The 5,661-nt window shown below is 57.3% G+C and overlaps 1 pseudogene; it reads left to right on the top strand.

The window, feature by feature from the left end:
- Positions 1-4,370: 4,370 nt before the first annotated feature.
- Positions 4,371-5,304, top strand: LOC122154351 (annotated as a pseudogene).
- Positions 5,305-5,661: the final 357 nt, after the last annotated feature.

Below are 5,661 nucleotides of genomic sequence, written 5' to 3'. Positions count from 1 at the left end.
TCATATTTCTCGTCCTCCTCCTCCTCCTCTTCCTCGTCATCCTCATCCTCCTCCTCCTCGTCCTCCTCATCCTCCCTGTTGTCCTCCTCATCCTCCTTGTCGTACTCATCGTCTTCCTCCTCGTCCTCCTTTTCCTCATCCTCCTCCTCATCCTCGTCCTCCTCCTCCTCATCCTCCTCATCCTCCTCCTTGTCCTCCTCCTCCTTGTCATCCTCTTCATCCTCCTCCTCATCATCCTTCTCGTACTCCTCCTCGTCCTCCTCCTCCTTGTCATACTCTTCGTCCTCCTCCTCGTCCTCCTCCTCGTCCTCCTTGTCCTCATCCTCGTCCTCCTCATCCTCAACCACCTCCTCGTCATCGTCCTAATCCTCATCCTCCTCATCCTCCTCCTCATCCTCCTTGTCCTCATCCTCATCCTCGTCTTCCTCCTCGACCTCCTCCACCTCCTTCTCCTCCTCCTTATCCTGGTCTTCCTCCTCGTCCTCATCCTCCTCCTCATCCTCCTCATCATCATCGTCCCCATCCTCCTCGTCCTTGTTATCCCCCTCATCGTTTTCCTCCTCCTCCTCCTCATCCTACTCCTCGTCCTCGTTATCCTCCTCATCGATTTCCTCCTCCTCCTCCTCATTTTCTTCCTCCTTCTCCTCCCCATCGTCCTAGTCATCGTCCTCGTCCTCCTCCTCCTAATTGTTGTCCTCCTCCTCCTCGATTTCCTCGTCTTCCTCCAACTCCTCGTCCTCCTCCTTGTCCTTATTATCCTCCTCATCTATTTCCTCCTCCTCCTCCTCCTCCTCGTCTTCCTACTCATCCTCGTCATCCTCCTCATCCTCGTCCTCGTCCGCCTCCTCCTCCTCCACATCCTCCTTCTCCTCCTCCTTCTCCTCATCCTCCTCATTCCTCCTCCTCCTCATCCTCCTCGTCCTCCTCCTCATCCTCGTCCTCCTACTCATCCTCATCCTCGTCCTCCTCCTTTTCCTCCTCCTTTTCCTCATCCTCCTCGTCATCCTCGTACTCGTCCCCCTCCTCCTCCTCCTCTTCCTCGTCATGATCCTCCTCCTCGTCCTCCTCATCATCCTCCTCCTCGTTGTCCTCCTCCTCCTCGTTGTCCTCCTCCTCTTTGTCGTCCTCCTCCTCCTCCTCGTTCTACACATCCTCGTGCTCGTCCTCCTCCTCCTCATCCTCCTCGTCCTCCTCCTCATCCTCCTCCTCCTTGTCGTCCTCCTCATCCTCATCCTCGTCCTCGTCATCCTCCTCATCCTCATCCTCGTCCTCCTCCTCATCCTCCTCGTCATCGTCCTCATCCTCGTCCTCCTCATCATCCTCATCCTCGTCCTCCTCGTCCTCCTCATCATCCTCCTCCTCGTCCTCCTTGTCCTCATCGTCCTACTCATCCTCGTGCTCGTCCTCCTCCTCCTCATCCTCCTCCTCCTCATTCTCCTCCTCCTCCTCCTCGTCCTCCTCCTCTTCCTCGTTGTCCTCCTCTTCCTCGTTGTCCTCCTCGTCCTCCTCCTCTTCCTCGTTGTTCTCCTCCTCCTCGTCCTCCTCCTCCTATTCGTTTCCCTCCTCCTCCTCGTCCTCCTCGTCCTCGTCCTTCTCCTCGACCTCCTCCTCATCCTTGTCCTGCTCCTCCTAGTCCTCATCCTCCTCCTCGTCATCTTCCTCCTCCGTGTCCTCATCCTCCTCCTCCTCATATTCCTCGTCCTCCTCCTCTTCCTCCTCATCTTCGTCCTCCTCCTCGTCCTCCTCGTCCTCCTCCTCATCCTCCTCCTCATTTTCCTCCTCCTCCTCCTACCCATCCTACTCGTTATCGTCCTCGTCCTCCTCCTCCTAATCGTTGTCCTCCTCCTCCTCGTTTTCCTCCTCCTCCTCCTTGTCCTCGTTATCCTCCTCATCGTTTTCCTCCTCCTCGCCTCATACTCCTCCTCATCCTTGTCATCCTCCTCATACTCATCCTTGTCCTCCTCCTCCTCCTCCTCATTCTCCTCCTAGTCCTCCTCGTTCTCCTCCTCCTCGTCCTCCTCCTTTTCCTCATTCTCCTCGTCCTGCTCCTCCTCCTCGTCCTCGTCCCCCTCCTCCTCCTCCTCTTCCTCGTCATGATCCTCCTCCTCGTCGTCCTCGTCATCCTCCTCCTCTTTGTTGTCGTCATCCTCCTCCTCGTCCTACACATCCTCGTGCTCGTCCTCCTCCTGCTCATCCTCCTCGTCCTTCTCATTCTCCTCCTCCTTGTCGTCCTCCTAATCCTCATCCTCGTCCTCCTCCTCCTCATCATCTTCCTCGTCATCGTCCTCATCGTCATCCTCCTCATCATCCTCGTCCTCCTCGTCCTCCTCCTCATCCTCCTATTTGTCCTCCTCCTCGTCCTCCTCCTCATCCTCTTCCTCGTCATCCTCATCCCCCCCTCCTTGTCATCGTCATCTTCCTCCTCCTCCTAATTGTTGTCCTCCTCCTCCTCGTTTTCCTCCTCCTCGTTTTCCTCATCATCATCCTCCTCCTCGTCCTTCTCCTTGTCCTCGTTACCCTCCTCATCGTTTTCCTCCTCCTCCTCCAACTCCTTGTCCTCCTCCTCATCCTGGTCATCCTCCTCATCCTCGTCCTCGTCCTCTTCCTCCTCCTCCTTATTCTCCTCCTAGTCCTCGTCCTCCTCCTCGTCCTGCTCCTCGTCCTCCTTGTCCTTGAACTCCTCTTCTTCCTCCTCCTCGTACTCCTCCTCCTCGTCCTCCTCCTCCTCCTCGTCCTCGTCTTCCTCCTCGTCCACGTCCTTGTCCCCCTCCTTGTCCTCATCCTCCTTGTCCTCCTCGTCCTCCTTGCCTTCCTGCTCCTCCTCCTCGTCTTCCAACTCGTCCTCCTCCTCCTTCTCGTCCTCGTCCTCGTCCTCCTCCTCCTTGTTCTCGTCCTCCTCCTCATCCTCGTCCCCCTCCTCCTCCTTCATCTTCCTCGTCATCGTCATCCTCCTCCTACTCCTTCTCCTCCTCCTCATCCTCCTCTTCATCGTTGTCGTCCTCCTCATGCTCCTCGTCCTACTTGTTGTCCTCCTCATCCTCCTCCTCGTCCTCCTCCTTGTCCTCCGCCTCCTCCTCCTTGTCCTCCGCTTCCTCCTCCTCCTCGTTCTCCTTGACGTCCTCCTCCTCCTCCTCGTTCTCCTTTACGTCCTCCTCCTCCTCGTCCTCCGCCTCCTCATCCTCATCCTCCTCCTAGTCCTCCGCGTCCTCCTCGTTCTCTTCGTCCTCCTCCTCCTCCTCGTCCTCCTCCTCGTCCTCGTCCTCGTCCTCCTCCTTGTCCTCCTCCTTTTCCTCATCCTCCTTCACCTCATCCTCCTCCTTCTCCTCCTCGTCCCCATGCTACTCATCCTCGTCGCCCTCCTCCTCATCCTCATTCTCATCCACCTCCTCCTCCTCATCCTCATCCTCGTCCCCCTCCTCCTCCTCTTCCTCGTCATCATCCTCCTCCTCGTCATCCTCCTCCTCCTCGTTCTCCTCCTCCTCCTCCTTGTCCTCCACCTCCTCGTCCTCATCCTCGTCCTCGTTTTCCTCCTCATCGTTTTCCTCCTCCTCCTCCTCCTCCTCGTCCTCGTCCTCTTCTTTGTCCTCGTTATCCTCCTCATTGATTTCCTCCTCCTCGTACTCCTCCTCATCCTCGTCATCCTCCTCATCCTGCTCCTCCTCCTCCTCATCCTCATCCTCCTCCTAGTCCTCCTCGTCCTCCTTGTCCTCCTCCTCCTCCTCAAACTCGTCCTTTTCCTCCTCCTTTTCCTCATCCTCCTCGACCTCCTCCTCCTCCTTCTCCTCCTCGTCCCCATCCTCCTCATCCTCGTCCTCCTCATCCTCCTCGTCCGCGTCCCCCTCCTCCTCCTCCTCTTCCCCATCATCCGCCTCCTCCTCGTCCTCCTCATCATCCTCCTCCTCATTTTCCTCCTCCTCCTCCTCGTCCTCCTCCTCCTTGTAGTCCTCCTCCTACTCCTCCTCCTCGTCCTCCTCCTCGTCCTCTTCCTCCTCCTCGTCCTCGTCGTCCTCCTCCTCCTCATATTTCTCGTCCTCGTCCTCCTCCTCGTCCTCGTCCCCCTCATCCTCTTCCTCATCATCCTCAACCTCTTCCTCCTTGTATCCTCATCCTCCTCCTCCTCGTTGTTCTCCTCCTCCTCGTACTCCTCATCTTCCCTGTTGTCCTCCTCCTCCTCCTTGTCGTCCTCCTCATCCTCCTCCTCGTCCTCCTCCCCCTTGTCATCCTCTTCTTCCTCCTCCTCATCCTCCTCCTCGTCATCGTCCTCATCCTTGTCCTCCTCCTCCTCCTCCTCCTCCTCGTCCTCCTCCTCCTTGTCATCCTCTTCGTCCTCCTCCTCATCCTCCTCCTCGTCCTCCTTGTCCTCGTCCACCTCCTCATCCTCAGCCTCGCCCTCCTCCTCCTCATCATCCTCCTCGTCCTCGTCCTCCTTGTCCTCATCCTCATCCTCGTCTTCCTCCTCCACCTCCTCCTCCTCCTCATTTTCCTCCTCCTCCTTCTCCTCCTTCTCATCCTGGTCTTCCTCCTCGTCCTCATCCTCCTCCTCCTCCTCATCATCATCATCATCGTCCGCGTCCTCCTCATCCTCGTTTTCCTCCTCATCCTCCTCCTCGTCGTCCTCCTCGTCGTCCTTGTTATCCTCCTCGTTTTCCTCCTCCTCCTCCTCATCCTCCTCCTCGTCCTCGTTATCCTCCTCATCGATTTCCTCCTCATCCTCCTCATCCTCCTCCTCCCTCCTCATTTTCCTCCTCCTCCTCCTCCCCATCCTCCTCGTTATCGTCCTCATCCTCCTCCTCATAATCCTTGTCCTCCTCCTCCTCGTTTTCCTCCTCCTCCTCCTCGTCCTCGTTATCCTCCTCATCGTTTTCCTCCTCCTCTTCCAACTCCTCGTCCTCCTCCTTGTCCTCGTTATCCTCCTCATCGATTTCCTCATCATCATCCTGGTCATCCTCCTCATCCTCGTCCTCGTCCGCCTCCTCCTCCTCCACATCCTCATTCTCCTCACCATTCTCCTCGTCCTCCTCATTCTCCTCGTCGTCGTCGTCGTCCTCCTCCTCCTCCTCCTCGTCCAACTCTTCATCGTCTTCCTCGTCCTCCTCCTTGTCCTCCTCCTTTTCCTCATCCTCCTCGTCCTCCTCCTCCTCCTCGTCTTCATCCCCCTCCTCCTCCTCCTCTTCCTCGTCATGATCCTCCTCCTTATCCTCCTCATCATCCTCCTCCTCGTTGTCCTCCTCCTCGTCATCCTCCTCCTCTTTGTTGTCGTCATCCTCCTCCTCGTCCTACACATCCTCGTGCTCGTCCTCCTCCTCCTCATCCTCCTCGTCCTCCTCCTCATCCTCCTCCTCCTTGTCATCCTCCTCATCCTCATCCTCGTCCTCCTCCTCCTCCTCATCCTCCTTGTCATCGTCCTCATCCTCGTCCTCCTCATCATCCTCATCCTCGTCCTCCTCGTCCTCCTATTTGTCCTCCTCCTCCTCATCCTCCTCGTCCTCTTTGTCATGCTCCACCTGTTCCTCGTCCTCCTCATCCTCCTTGTCTTCCTCCTTATCGTCCTCCTCGTCCCCCTCCTCGTCCTCATACTCATCGTCGTACTCCTCGTCCTCCTCCTCGTCCTCTTCCTCGTCCTCCTCGTCCTCCTCCTTGTCCTCCTATTTGTCCTCCTCC

The sequence above is a fragment of the Tyto alba genome, unplaced genomic scaffold, assembly GCF_018691265.1.
Source record: "Tyto alba isolate M040663 unplaced genomic scaffold, T.alba_DEE_v4.0 Super-Scaffold_39, whole genome shotgun sequence".
NCBI classification, from domain to species: Eukaryota; Metazoa; Chordata; class Aves; order Strigiformes; family Tytonidae; genus Tyto; species Tyto alba.
Note: the sequence above shows the minus strand (reverse complement) of the source record. Positions and strands in the feature narration are given on the sequence as shown.